The 12,500-nt window shown below is 45.0% G+C and overlaps 1 protein-coding gene across 4 annotated transcripts in view; it reads left to right on the top strand.

The window, feature by feature from the left end:
* RBM19 (RNA binding motif protein 19) overlaps positions 1–12,500 on the top strand; it is an 81,175-nt gene that overhangs the window by 61,180 nt on the left and 7,495 nt on the right. Inside the window, exon 26 of one of the 4 annotated variants that reach the window (XR_014493772.1) lies at positions 6,281–6,447. The exons of 1 other annotated variant lie outside the window; for it this stretch is intronic. The gene's annotated coding sequence lies outside the window, so the exon portion shown is untranslated. Of the gene's footprint in view, positions 1–1,867; positions 4,420–6,280; positions 6,448–12,500 lie in introns of those variants that run through there. 2 more of the 4 variants (XR_014493773.1, XR_014493774.1) reach the window with 2 other exon arrangements.

Below are 12,500 nucleotides of genomic sequence, written 5' to 3'. Positions count from 1 at the left end.
GGCAGGCAGGCAAGATAGATGATAGATAGGTAGGTAGGTAGGTAGGTAGGCAGGCAGGCAGGCAGGCAAGATAGATAGATAGATAGATAGATAGATAGATAGATAGATAGATAGATAGATAGATGATAGATAGATAGATAGATAGATAGATAGATAGATAGATAGATAGATAGATAGATAGATAGATAGATAGATAGGCAGGCAGGCAGGCAGGCAGGCAGGCAAGATAGATGATAGATAGGTAGGTAGGTAGGCAGGCAGGCAGGCAGGCAGGCAGGCAAGATAGATAGGTAGATAGATAGATAGATAGATAGATAGATAGATAGATAGATAGATAGATAGATAGATAGATAGATAGATAGATAGATAGGCAGGCAGGCAGGCAGGCAGGCAGGCAGGCAGGCAGGCAGGCAAGATAGATGATAGATAGATAGGTAGGTAGGTAGGCAGGCAGGCAGGCAGGCAGGCAAGATAGATAGGTAGATAGGTAGGTAGGTAGGTAGGCAGGCAGGCAGGCAGGCAAGATAGATAGGTAGAGAGAGAGAGAGAGAGAGATAAAATAACAAGCTCAGAGAGCATCAAGGACCCTTCATTTCAACCCTGAGCTACAAATATTCAGATAGATGATAGATAGATAGATAGATAGATAGATAGATAGATAGATAGATAGATAGATAGATAGATAGATAGATAGATAGATAAAAAACAAGCTCAGAGAGCATCAAGGACCCTTCATTTCAACCCTGAGCTACAAATATTCTGATAGATAGACAGACAGACAGACCCTCCCCATCTTCTAGCCAACATCTGAACAAGCCTTGTTCAACGGAACTCGCCTCCTCCTAAGAGAAGAGCTAGCATGGGGATTTCACCTCTCCTCTTGAATTTACCCTCTGGTCACCTTAAAGCCCTTCCCTATTAGCGGCAAGGCAGATGGAGGCAGACAAGACCCCACCAACCTTCCTCCTTGGGCTCTTAACAAGCAGAAGCGAGCGAATGTCCAATCAATCATATTTAAACAAAAGCCACTCTGGCCCTAGGGCCTTTTAAAAAGCTGCTTATTTAATTAAAAGTCCCATTTCCCCATATTTATGGCTCTTGATTCGGTTAAATATTAACTGCCTGGGCCAGGATGGGTTTATCCTGTCTAGGAAGCAGGCTAGGAGCGGGGAAGATTCATTTGGGGTGCTCGCATTCCATCAGAACCAGAGAGAGACAATCCCACCCCCCCCCCTTTTTTTTTTTACCGAAGGCGATGGGGACATCGGTGTGCTTTCTTTGTAGACGTGCAGACAGGAATTGGGTCCGTCTAGTTCAGGGGTAGGCAACCTGGGCTCTTTTGTGACTCGTGGACTTCAGCTCCCAGAATTCCTGAGTCAGCGTGTCTCAGCTTGGAAACCTCTCCATTTCTCCTCAGCATGGCTGGCTCAAGAATTCTGGGAGTTGAAGTCCTTGAGTCATGAAGGGGCCACAGTTCCCCCCTTGCTGGCTCAGGAATTCTGGGAGTTTGAAGTCTATTGCCTTAATTCAGGGGTAGGCAACCTTGGCTGTTTTATGACTCACGGACTTCAACTCCCAGAATTCCTAAGCCAACATGGCTAAGCATGGAAACATCTCCCTTTCCCCTCAGCGTGGCTGGCTCAGGAATTCTGGGAGTTGAAGTCTCCCGAATCACAAAAGAACCGAGGTTGCCTACCCCTGGTCTAGTTTAATGAAAAGGAGGTCAAAACTCACTTCACAAATGCCTCGCTTACCGAGAGACATTTAGCTGTAAGTCAAGAACTCCCTGTGGTGCGAACATGTTTGGCTCTCTCTTTAACAACCTTCCCACCCATTAACTTCTTGTCCTGCCCTCTGGTGCTGTCAGGATAGAAATATGAAAAAACATAAAGGAGGAAGACGTTGAGACGTTGGAAATAGTGCAAAGAAGAGCAACTAAGATGATTAAAGGCTTAGGAACTAAAACATACAAAGAACGGTTGCAGGATTTGGGAATGGCCAGTCTAGAGAAGAGAAAGACTAGGGGTGGACATGATAGCAGCATTCCAGTATTTGAGGGGCTGCCACAAAGAGGAGGGGGTCAACTTTGTGCTTAGATTGTAAGCCGCCCTGAGTCTTCGGAGAAGGGCGGGATATAAATGGGATTAAAAAATAAACTTATTTTTCAAAGCACCAGAAGGCAAAACGAGAAGCAACGGATGGAAACTAATCAAGGAGAGAAGCAAGTTAGAACTAAGAAGGAATTTCCTAACGGTGAGAGCAATTAATCAATGGAACGACTTACCTTCAGAAGTTGTGGGTCCTCCAACCCTGGAGGTTTTTAAGAAGAGACTGGACAGCCATTTGTCAAGAGTGGTATAAGGTCTCCTGTTGAACGGGGTGGAACTAGATGACCTCCAAGGTCCCTTCCACCTCTGTCCTATATTCTGTAAAAATCTTGCTGAATCTAACACACTCAACGTTCTGTGTCATCTGATGAATTCAGGGACATTTTGAATATTGGAGCCCTCAGCGCGATACCTCATGGACTTCTTCAATATCTGGAAATACTGAATTTATCAGACCAAAACACCCTAATTTTTACAGAAACCACCCTTCTTGAACAGCCTATATTTTCTCGGATGCTAAGTTAATCATTCTTAGCTCCTCAGTTAGGGCTTGAATTATTAAGTTTCTAGCAGTCTTAGTCTGTGAATCTTAACTGCAGGTTATTTACACTTATTTTATTTTATTGCCTCTTTTTAAAAATCTAATTTTAAGTATCTTTAATATTTAACTAAAAATAAATTAAACTATCTTAATTTAAATATCTTTAAGCATCTCTGTCAAAGCAGGGCTGCCCAGGTCAAAAAAGTCAAAATGGCAGTCTGGGTTGAAGCCCAAAATGTCATTATTATTTTTTTCCCCGATTGCAGATGTTCCTGTTTGGAGAGAAAATAATTTTGAGGTTCTTGCTTTGTTTTGTGGGGTTTTTTTTCCTTAAAAAAAAAAGAAAAGATAATAATGCCTTCCCCGTTCCCCATAAATAACGATTCTTCATAGGAGAACCACGGCTATTCCCTTAGGAATGTGTCTGTATGTATAACCATGCACGCGAAAGAGACCCCCTGTTTCCATTCTTTATATTCAATTGGTGAAACACAAATCGAATGAATTGAGCTTTAATGAATTCTTTTCAGTCCGTGCTTATCTGTTGCCAACAGTCAAACACTTGAAAGCTTTGTTATCACCTCATTCACTTGTTGGGCCATCAGTGACCTTGGCACTTGGGATGCCGAATGTCAACATTTCTCTGAGTGTATGGCTAAATGTCTATGGAGATGCTCAGTCATCCAGGTCATACTAGTCTCAAATGTGGCTTTTCAAGAGAATAGAACTGTTTTTTCCTTGAGGGAGGAGGAGGAGGAGAAGAAGGAAGAAGAAGAAGAAGAAGAAGAAGAAGAAGAAGAAGAAGAAGAAGAAGAAGAAGAAGAAGAAGAAGAAGAAGAAGAAGAAGAAGAAGGAGGAGGAGGAGGAGGAGGAGAAGGAGAAGAAGAAGAAGAAGGAGGAGGTTTATCCAGAAATAATGTCTTCCTCAAGGAAAAAAAAACAGTCCAATTGCCTTTTGGGGAAAAAAACCCACCCTGGAGACAACATTTCTCTCCAAACAAGAAGTTAAAGAGTTCAGCTTCCTGTTTTCACTAACTTGATGCCTCGTTCTGTGTTTTGACATTTAATTCATCGCCAGTCTTGTCTGCTCCTAAAGAAGCCGTAGACCTGGGTCAGTTTTAGATGGGAGGCCACAAGGAAATTCCAGGTCAGTGGATTAGCTGGAAAAAATAGCCTAGGAAAAAAAAGGCAAATAGATTCTGGATCGTTGCTAGAATAAAAATAAAAAAAAACAACAACCCAGCCAACCGGACGTGTTCATAAAGACCTCAGAAGCCCGAGTTTAATTTTAAGGCCGACTTTATTACCGGTTTTCCTCGACTTAGGATCACCGCCAAAGCTAGGATCTCAGTTGCTAAGCAAGGTGGTTATTAAGGTGCCCCATTCCACACTCTTGTTTGCCGTGGTTGCGATCGCTGCGGTTGTTAAGCGAATCTGGATTTCCACGCTGCATGACCTCCCATCTGATGGGAGGGAAGGAAGGAAGGAAGGATTGATTATTGGAGGAAATGAAATGTCATTTGTTGTCCAAATTGCACGAAGCAGACTTCAAAAAGCGGGGGCCCTTCCTTGGGGCCCGATGAGGAGATCCACAGGGCTCCACGGAGGACCTGGAAAGGCCAAAAAGTCCTCGCCAGGCCCTGCAATTCTCAAGCCAGCCCTGCGGCCTTGAGTGCAAGAGTTCTTTTTTTCCCACGGCGGAGTCTTCTTCAAAACGTTCCTTTTCCTTTCGCGCATCTCGGCATTTCGATAAATAAATCACTGGCAGCCTTCCCTGTCCCAAGCCCCCTCTTTCTTCCCCCCACCCCCGGTCTCATCCCCAAAGGGTGGGGGGGCGGAGGGTGGGATGGTACAGACAGGCCCTCCAAGCTGTAACCATATCAAAACAGCCCAGTCCCGGAGAGACTTGTCGAAACAACCGGGTCCCTTTTTCATCCCAGGCCCAAAAAAAATCTCTTGTCTCATTTTCATGACGAGTGAAGTGAAGTGACACCAGCGGACCCCAATTCCAGCACCCCGCAGAAGCGGGACGGGCTGTGTGTGTGTGAGAGAGAGAGAGATGGAGAGCTGGGGTGGACGCCGAGACCTTGTGTGTGCATGCACACTGGTGCGTAAAGGATGGAGGACAACAGAGGCAGAGTGGGTGGACAGGTCATCCCACGGAGCTGGTGGGTTTTTCTCCTGGGATGGGATAGAAGGCTGGAAGGGAGCGAAAAACCGGTTAGAGAAAGTGGGAGGGGGGGGCAGGGGGAAAGGAGGGGTGGGGGGGAAGAGAGAGAGAGAGAGACCAGGTTATCAGAGAAGTGTGAAGACAATAACGCAATCTGACATTTCTGAAATGAGACCCCCCTGGTTGCCTTGGCAACGGCTCACGTGGGAACCGTTCCCAGGAGACGGGCGGCGAGATGTACTATAAATGATGTTTGATTAGAATTTAAATCATTTAGGTGGAGAGAAGATAGGCCTTTTGTCAGCAAGGGGGCTGGGGGGGGAGAGGGGGTCAGCTGCCAGGCAGCTGGACTCAAGTGTATTAGCCCGGGCATGTATAACGCTGGAGAAGGGGGAAAAGGTCACCGCGGGGGGGGGGGCGTTGATTACTTTCGTCCCCTCCATCCTGTCACTTACAGGGACCTCTCCATTCAGCACGGTGGTGCTTGGGGGGGGGGCAGCATCAGGGAGGAAGCACGGCGTAACCCCCTACGCGCAACACTCCCTCCTGAGACAAGGGGGGGACTACCCATGGGGGTCACCAAAGTCAAAATTGCCAAGGCCGGGGGAGGGGGCAAAGCCTCCTTCCATGCCACCACCAGTGCCATCTTGACTTTTTTGGACCTGGCCTGTTCTCAGCCCCACTAGGGGTGGAGATTTGGGGTGAAACGTTTGCTTAGCCTACTTTTCCTATTTTCTTTCTGTCCTTCCTTCGAGTCTCTCCTTCTTCCCTCCCTCCCTCCCTCTCCTTCCTTTCCTTTCTTCCTTCCTCCCTCTCTCTCCTTTCCTTCCTTCCTCCCTCCCTTTCTCCTTTCTTTCCTTCCTACTTCCCTTCCTTCCTTCCTCCCTCCCTCTCCTTCCTTTCCTTTCCTCCCCTCCCACCCTCTCTCTCCTTTCCTCCCTCCCTCCCTCTCTCCCTTTCCTTCCTTCCTTTCTTCCTCCCTCTCTCTCCCTCCCTCCCTCCCTCCCTCCCTTCCTTCCAAATTAGGAATGTACAACAGTCACAGCTTTGTAAACACACACAGATTAGAAACATCAGTTGGGCAATTTTGCTTCCTAAGGGCATTTCATCTATAAGAAGCACCTAAATCAGAAAGGCTGAGCTGGTTCTTTCCACGGCTAAACTGGACCTCTATGTGTATCCTTGGTGTGTCAGATATTTCCTTTGCAATTACTCAGAGGGATCCATTCTAACCTTTAAAGGAGACTACTTGTAGCTCGGGATTGAAATGAGGGGTCCTTGGTGCTCTCTGAGCTGCGTGGTTTTCTTGCAGACGTTTCATGACCTAACTAGGTAACATCATCAGTGCTAGAAGGGAGTGCTAAAATCAGCTCTCTAGTGAGTAGATAACCTGGAAGACCAAATAATGAAACGCAACTTGGGGCCACCCGAAAGTTGCCCCCCTTTGCTTTGTGCCTGTAGATCATCTCAAGATGTCAAATTTGCAAAGTGGAGCCAGTCAGAAGGAAGAGATGCTCTTGGCTGGGAAGCAGGGAAATGAGTGAGTGTGAGAAACAATTCTGGACATGCCCACTCTCCCAGTCTTCCCGGACTCAGCTGTCTTTTCCTTCGGAGCGAGAGCCTTTTAATTGGACGCTTGATAAAACTGCAAAGCAGTCGCAGGTGTGGGCTTGCAGCCTGCTGGGCAGACACGGCCTTGGGGCTGTGGGAAGACTGTTTAACAGCCCTCCATCCTGATGGAAACTCCATTAGCGCTGGAGCAAAATATTCCAGAGCTGGCAAGCAAAGAGCTAAGGATCTCTGTTTACCACAACAGAGCTTCCTTGCATCCGTGGCACAAGGGGAGAACATGGCAATGTGCTTGTGCTTTCCTGGGGTTGGAGATTGTGCGTGTTTGCAGGATCCAATCTGGGCTGGTCGCAGGGACCAGAAATTGTGTCTTCCGAGCCTTCGGATCTGTGCTGGAGCCCATCCTCGGGGAACTTCTCTCTAGCAGATTGTGTGCTGTTCTGTGTGTGGTATTTATATGGTGTCTGTTCTATGTGGCTTTTTAGATGTTGATTGGGGTGTGTCAATGGCTGGCTTTTAAGTCATTAGCTGTCCTTTGCTTGTGCTGCCCAGCCCTCGCCTTCTAAGTCCTTGATAGGCTGGTGGTAAATCAGCCCTCCTGTTGATTGATGAGGGGCCTTTTTCCTAGGCTTCAATCCGTTCCCTGGCTGTTTTTGTCCCTGCCCATCCAACAATCTTAGGTTTTCTCAGAAATTTTGTGGATGATGTGACTGTTGTTCTTCAAAACATTTATCTCAGATAGCCAACTCGCCATGGAACAATTCGCCATGGTCAACTCACCGTGGGACAAGAGTTACACTAATATTGAAGAAATGGTGGAACAGAATCATGAAAGGAAGGATGCCAAAGGAGGAACAGAAGGAAATGTGAATGCCAAAAATTAAAATACGTTTAAAACTTATGTAAAAAATGGAATTGTTAAATTGTCCTGTGGCGAATTGGCTGTGGTGAATTGTCCGGTCCGGACCTTGGGAAACCACAGATGGGTGTTTTGTGGTGCACCACGTAAGCTAAGAAAGTCATTTCAGCAGGTGTATCTTTGGAGCAAGGCAGCCCTTGCCTGCTGACAAAAGTTCCAGCCAGCTGTCTGTTTCCCAGCATGCCCAAATATTTATTTTTGCTTTTTCCTGCCACCCTTGAAAAGGTGACAAAGAACAAAGTAACCAGACTGAGTTGAGCAGGTGCCGATTTACCCATAGAGGAGAACACAGTCCTGTGTTCTGCCTTTTTTCCTTAATTCTAAATTTGAATTCTTTTATTCTGGTTTTTAACCGGTTTTGTCATGCTGTATAGTCAGCGGAAAAGGGACGCGGTGGCTCAGTGGGTTAGGATGCTGAGCCTGTCGATCAGAAGGTCAGCAGTTTGGCAGGTCGAATCCCGAGTGCCGCGTAACAGAGTGAGCGCCTGTTACTCGTCCCAGCTTCTGCCAACCTAGCAGTTCGAAAGCACGTAAAAAGGCAAGTAGAAAAATAGGGACCACTACGGTGGGAAGGTAACAGCATTCCGTGTGCCTTTGGCGTCCAGTCATGCTGGCCACATGACCACGGAGACGTCCTCGGACAAGCGCTGGCTCTTTGGCTTTGAAACGGAGATGAGCACCGGCCCCTAGAGTTAGAAACGACTAGCACGCATGTGCGGGGCAACCTTTACCGGAGTCTGCCCAGTTGTCTCTGGAGATTCTCAGTCATCTGGGTCATGCTTTTTCATGAGGCAACTAGACTTTCTTGATGATGGTGGTGATGGTGATGGTGATGATCAGGGGTCTCCAAACTTGGCATTGGCAATCCTGGCTTAGAGCTTGAACCAGAGTCAATCAGGAACACCAAATGCTAGCGGACAGCCAATAAATAGGAAGACACAGGCAGATATGGTGAATTAATTCTAAGCAGGAGCTGGCGGTGAGAATCAGAGTTGATGAGTGTTTGGCTGAATTTAGGAAGAGATCGGAGCTATCTCCTTATATCTCTCTATGTAAGGAGATGCCTTCAGGTTAGAGCAGCAATAATTCTTATTTACAGTTCAGTCTTTTTTATCAGTCTTCCCGCTCTGTAGCTTGTTTTAATTATTTTTTTTAAAAAAAACAAACACCTTTCTCTTCTTGTCTAAATGACATGATCAGCTTATCTCTTGGACCTTGGCGATGAGTCAAAATTCTAATTTCCGTTGACTTTGAATTCTGTTTCATGACTAGAAGCCAGCCTAGTCTATAATTTGGATTGCTAGCTGACGAATCCAGCCAGAGGGGCCAAAACAATGTCCCCTTTGGCACTTTCTTAACCTGGTTTGAATGGTTAAGAGAATATGCTCTAGTCAATTTTGTTCATTCTTGGTTGATTCCTAAATGTATCCAGGGTTTTTTTTTTGGGGGGGGGGTGGTGCTGGTTTAATACGTACTCTTATATTATATATATTATATATTTATATTTATTAAATTTTTATACCGCCCTTCTCCCGAAGGACTCAGGGCAGTGTACAGGGCAATAAATATCAAAATATACATACAAAAGTTAAAAAGAATTAAATAATTATGCCCAATATAAAACATAAGTGAAATAGATAACAAGAGAAGCTTGAACCTGGTTCTTTACAAAAAATGGTCTCCCTGGATCTTTACCAGTCTGAAAAAACAAGCCATGAAACAGAGAAATCAGAACAGTAAAGTTGGGTGGGACCTTGGGAGGTCTTGTAGCCCAAGTTCTAGGCTTGCTTCTCTCCTTAATTGGTTTCCATCCATTCTTTCTTGTCTTGACTCCTGCTGCTTTGGAATCTCCCTTTGCAAAATGCAATAGGATGCTTCTTTCCTCTTCGTTTGCCTACCAGTTTCTGAATATTTATTTCAAGGACATCTATCTCATTCGTCCGGGATGATATAAGCTTTCCTGCCTTCAAGCAGCAGGTTGGACTAGAAGACCTCCAAGGTCCCTTCCAGCTGTATTATCCTACGTTTCTCTGGCTGCCTAGGTCCAGCTGATGAAGCTGATTTGCAATAAGAAAAGCTAGCCAGACGTCTTGTCTAATCAGCGTCTCTTAACATTCCTGATTTCACCCTTGCAACAACAACAACAAAAAGCAACGACAACCCCTCATCCAAATCTTACTGTTTTGGGGCTGGAAGGTTGAAAAGGCCTTGAGCTAAGCTTCTCCTCTCCCTCCTTCCCCACATCAGAACCTTCTTCCCAGCGGTATGAGCGTGTCTGATAACAGCAGATACAAAATCCTCATTTAAAATTGCCCGGAAGGCTGCAAATTAACACTGGATACTCCAGAGCATTGTGGAAAATGAGTCAAGTGTCCCCTGGCGTTATGGAGCTGGCTTCTGCAGGGGAGGGATTGCCTAAGCAGAGATCGCGGAAGTGCTGACGCAAGCTTTACTTCTCTCCAATCCTTCGAGGAACTGGTCAAATGACACAAATTAATAGGGATAGGATAGGATAGGACAGGACAGGACAGAACAACAGAACAGAACAGAACAGAATAGAATAGAATAGAATAGAATAGAATAGAATAGAATAGAATAGAATAGAATAGAATAGAATAGAATAGAATAGAATAGAATAATGGAATGAAGTAGAAGAATAGAATAGAATAGAATAACAAAGAATAGAATAGAATAGAATAGAATATAAAAAAGGAATAGAATAGAATATTACAGAATAGAATAGAATAGAAGAATGAATAGAGAAAGAATAGAATAGAATAGAATAGAATAGAATAGAATAGAATAGAATAGAATAGAATAGAATAGAATAGAATATGGAATGGAGAATAGAATAGGTAGAGTAGAATAGGTAGAGTAGAATAGAACAAGGAATAGGACAGAATTATGGAATGGAATAGAATAGAATAGAGCTGGAAGGGACCTCAGAGGTCTTCTAGTCCAGCTCCCTGCTCAAGCAGGAGAACCTATATCATCTCAGACAAGTGACTGTCCAGTCTCTTCTTAAAAACCTCCAGTGATGGAGCGCCTACGATTTCTGGAGGCAAGCTGTTCCACTGGCTAATTGTCCTCCCTGTCAGGAAGTTTCTCCTTAATTCCACATCATCAGCCTCGACTCCCTTCGCACCCACAAAGGACCTCTGTCCCGTCCACCTCGAATTCTGTTCACTCTGGTCCAGTTTGCCTGGACCGTGAGTCACTCAGATTCTTGTCGAAGCACTAGCTCCCCATATCCATCACGGTGTACAAATGGACGCGTCCCGCAAAGTATTGAGTGGCCGTTGTTTGGAAGACAGCACGGGGGTGTTCCCACCACTTCCTGGGTCTTTTGTCTGGATGGGGAGGGGGGAAGAGCAGTAACCCCGTCTCATTGGTGGTCCCTGCTCCCATCCTCTCGTCAAGTCCTCCTTCATTTGCCTGTTGTTGTTGTTAGCTGCAAAGTCGTGTCCGACCCATCGCCACCCTAAGGACAACGTTCCTCCAGGCTTTCCTGTCCTCTACCATCTTCTGGAGTCCATTTAAGCTCACGCCTCCTGTTTCAGTGACTCCATCCAGCCACCTCGTTCTCTGTCGTCCCGTTCTTCTCTTGCCCTCAATCTTTCCCAGCATGAGGCTCTTCTCCAGTGAGTCCTTCCTTCTCATGAGGTGGCCAAAGTATTTTGAGCATTAGCTTCCTACAACATCCTATATAATTAATTTCCCATGCTGCGGGAGATTATGAGGTTAGAGCTTGCTTAGGTGCCTCTGGAAAACAAAAGGCCAAGGAGATAAGCGCATTATTGCTCGTGAGCAAGGTGGGCCCTCCCATTAGGCATAAGGAGGCAGGTACTCCGGTGTACAGAACGCAAAGATAACCTTGGAGAAGCCTTGACACTAGCTGGTGTAAAAGGGAGGGATGAAACACAGCCAGGTTTTCAAGGATCTGTTGTTATAACCTCTGTCAATGAAGTGGCCGTTCTAGAATGTGTTGTGATGTCTTTCCTGACCTGGTCTACTTGAGGGACTAACATCAATCATTCCTCTCTTGCAAAAGAGAGTTAAAACAGAGCTGTTTTTGAGATTCCCCCCCCCCCATTGGCTTCTTGTCTGCCCAGTCTTAGCTCATGTTTCGCTAAGGCTCTCTGCATATCTTCTCCAAGGCCAGCTCTCTATAAAAGCCTAGTGAGAGCACACCTGGAATACTGCAACCAATGTTGGCCACCGTATTACAAAAAAAAAGTTGAAAAAATTCGCAGAAGAGCCACTAAGAGGATTAAAGGCCCGGAGACTAAAACGTACGAAGGACGGCTGCGGGACTTGGGTCTGGCTACTCTAAAGAAGAGAAGAAACAGGGATGACGTGATAGCAACGTTCCGGTGTTTGAGGGGCTGCCACAAGGAAGAGGGGGTCGAATTATTCTCCAAAGCGCCTGAAGGCAGGACAAGAAGCAACGGATGGAAACTCATCAAGGAGAGAAGCAACCTGGAACTAAGGAGGAATTTCCTGACAGGGAGAACAATTAATCAGTGGAAAGACTTGCCTCCAGAAGCTGTGAATGCTCCAACATTGAAAGTTTTTAAGAAGACACTGGACCACTATTTGTCTGAAATGGTATAGGGTTTCCGGCCTGAGCAGGGGGTTGGACTAGATGACCTCCAAGGTCCCTTCCAACTCTTCTTTATTCTAGTCTAGTCTAGTCTACGTTCTGTTCTGTTATTCTATTCTATTCTATTCTATTCTATTCTATTCTATTCTATTCTATTCTATTCTATTCTATTCTATTCTATTCCATTCCATTCCATTCCATTCCATTCCATTCCATTCCATTCCATTCCATTCCATTCCATTCTATTCCATTCCATTCCATTCTATTCTATTCTATTCCTGTTCTATTCTATTCTGCCCTACCCTACCCTACCCTACCCTACCCTACCCTACTCTACTCTACTCTACTCTACTCTATTCTATTCTATTCTATTCTATTCTATTCTATTCTATTCTATTCTATTCTATTCTATTCTATTCTATTCTATTCTATTCTATTCTATTCTATTCTATTCTACATTCTGTTCTATTCTATTCTATTCCTGTTCTATTCTATTCTATTCTATTCTATTCTATTCTATTCTATTCTATTCTATTCTATTCTATTCTATTCTATTCTATTCTATTCTATTCTATTCTATTCTATTCTAT

This window comes from Vipera ursinii (genome assembly GCF_947247035.1).
Source record: "Vipera ursinii genome assembly, chromosome: 14".
Lineage (NCBI taxonomy): Eukaryota > Metazoa > Chordata > Lepidosauria > Squamata > Viperidae > Vipera > Vipera ursinii.
This window is presented reverse-complemented; position numbering and strand designations above follow the sequence as displayed.